This window comes from Pinus tabuliformis, chromosome 8 (genome assembly GCF_031772625.1).
Source record: "Pinus tabuliformis cultivar Carrire ecotype Pingquan chromosome 8, CPIR1, whole genome shotgun sequence".
NCBI classification, from domain to species: domain Eukaryota; kingdom Viridiplantae; phylum Streptophyta; class Pinopsida; order Pinales; family Pinaceae; genus Pinus; species Pinus tabuliformis.
This window is the reverse complement of record NC_142294.1, coordinates 1,425,299,296-1,425,301,872: the sequence shown is the minus strand read 5'-3', so window position 1 is coordinate 1,425,301,872 and position 2,577 is coordinate 1,425,299,296. Positions and strand designations below refer to the sequence as shown.

General features: G+C 32.5%; 1 pseudogene; it reads left to right on the top strand.

Annotated features, from left to right (window-relative positions):
• The first annotated feature begins 274 nt into the window (after nucleotides 1-274).
• Nucleotides 275-784, top strand: LOC149240966 (pathogenesis-related protein PR-1 pseudogene; annotated as a pseudogene).
• Nucleotides 785-2,577: the final 1,793 nt, after the last annotated feature.

Here is a 2,577-nt window from a genome sequence, read left to right as displayed (position 1 = left end):
TGCTTTACATTTTGGGGTTGAGAGGATCTGATGTCTGCGATAGCTTATCCCCTATATTTTATGCCCTATAGCTTATTCTCCCTTCATATTAAACTTTGTCTGGGCTTTCTATAAATTGTCTTCATAAACAAGATATAAACAAGCCAAGTGTAGGCAGATCTTAAAGTATTTTGTTCAGACAGCAAACGAAGTGTTTGCTCTTCAATTACAGGTACATCTGTCGAGGCTACATTTGTCAAGTACCAGCTGCCACTTTGTTATTGTTTCCATAAAAATGAGACAGCCATCGTTTCTGCTGGTTGTAGTAGCTGCCTTAAGCGTTGTAATCTGCAACCTACAAATGGTTGCAGAAGCAGGTACGAATATTAGTCAAACCATTCAAGGATTTGTGGTTCCGCAGAACGAGGCAAGAAAACAAGTTGGAGTCCCTCCACTGAAATGGGATGTGAAACTCGCAACATATGCTCGCGTTTATGCAAGGGAAAGAAGAGGTGATTGCCTTCTTCAGCATTCCAATGGTCCATTCGGAGAGAACATATTCTGGGGGAGTGGTAAAGGCTGGAACGCTACAGAGGCAGTCGGTGCTTGGGTGGATGAAAAGAAGTGGTACAACTATGCAAATAATAGCTGTAGCTCCGGTCAGGACTGCACCCACTACACGCAGATTGTTTGGAGAACAACAACTAAAGTTGGATGTGCCGTCATCAAATGTAACAGCGGCGACACGTTCATCACATGCAATTACTACCCTCCTGGAAACTATGTTGGAGAGAGACCATACTGAAACATTTGCGCCCACTATTTAACATTCATTCCCACGCTTGTATTTCCAGCTTCTTCCCTATTCTTTGTAACATACTGGATATTGATTTCATTCTTTCTCACTACCATTTGTATTTCATTCTCAGGAGCATTTGTGTTCATTATCATATTCATATTCTTCCGATGCACAAGTATATTCCTTTCTTTATGGTCTCATACTTTCCAGAACATCATGAATGGGTGCCATGATTTTCCAGTGCAAAAGTCATTATCAATGGTACTGGATCCGTATAAAATGACCATATTTGAACCTGCTCTAATGGAATGAATGACAAAATTACAACTAATTACAATGCCAGTTATCTGCAACCTTCAAAATAAAACCAAGTGGCGCGTGTCGAAGTAAAGCAAGGTGTATTTGGGTGAAATCTGATCTCAAACCTGGGTGAAAATTTAAAATGTTATGAAACCCTTTTTAACATTCAGGGAATTGTGGTTCCGCAGAACGAGGCAAGAAAACAACTGGGAGTCCGTACAAGGGGAAAAAGAGGTACAAATTTAAAATGTTATGGAATCCTTTTTAACGGTCGTTCGTTGGGTTATTTGTTTGGCCTTCCAAAAATAATGCACGGGTTTCCTTTTACTTCCTTTCACATTTCCCTAGGTAGCTGCTCGATTTGCAGTAGTCTCACCTAGTGTGTTTGAGGGGTTTGCCAATCATCACAAATACATCCAAAACTGTGAACATTAATTGGAAAACTTTATAATATATTTTTTTATTTTTCTACATTTTTAAAATTTCACATATTAAATTTTCAATTTATTTTCATATTAATTTAATAAATATATATATATATAGATATATAATAGTTTTTTCCTTAGAAGCGTAGATTTCTAACTGGATAAATAAATTCAGAGCAGTTAAAACATTATTCACCTATTTAATCTATACAAATTTATCAACTTAAATTTATTTTTCATGTCGTAATAAAAGAAAAATAAAAATAACTAAAATTATGCTGCAAAATGTGTTCTATTTTATCCCTAAATTACCGTTGTTCCTTTCAGTAACATAAATCTATATATTAACATTCATAGAGGGATTATGTTCGAGGTTTCCTTGGAATGGCATAAATTTATATATTAACAATTACCTCATGGTCATCTGAATATGTTATTTTTAATCGATACAAGCAAAGAAAGGGCTATATATAACATTGTAAATACCAAATATTACATGTTAAGATGTGTATTTTTAATTATTATTATAATATAATTACGGGGGTTGTTATATAATTATGGTATATTTTTAATTATTATTACTTTTAATGTGTTTGCTTTTTTATTATTAAGTTAGGTTATTGTTTTAAAGTTTATTAAATATATATATATATATATATATATATTAATTATTAATAATAATTTATTATTTATTATTCTAGAATTGATAACTATTATTATATTAATTTATTATTCTAGAATAATGTACATCATACTTTTTTTCATTGGATGTTTCGATTTTTTCCAGTGGAAGAGTAGGTCTTGGTTATCATACGGTTCTTTCCAATTCGCAGGTTAGTTCTTATACATGCATATATATAACAACAAAATAGATATAGATACATGATCTTAAACATCATGTTATTAAGTTTAGTATCCACATGTCAATTTTGTAGTTCATACTAGAAATAAATCTTACATTATATAAACCATAATTTCACATGTCATTCATTAGATAAATCATATCCACTTAAGCCATACATGAAACAACAATAAATCTGATAAGTCATGCACTAGATAAATCATAACCAAGTA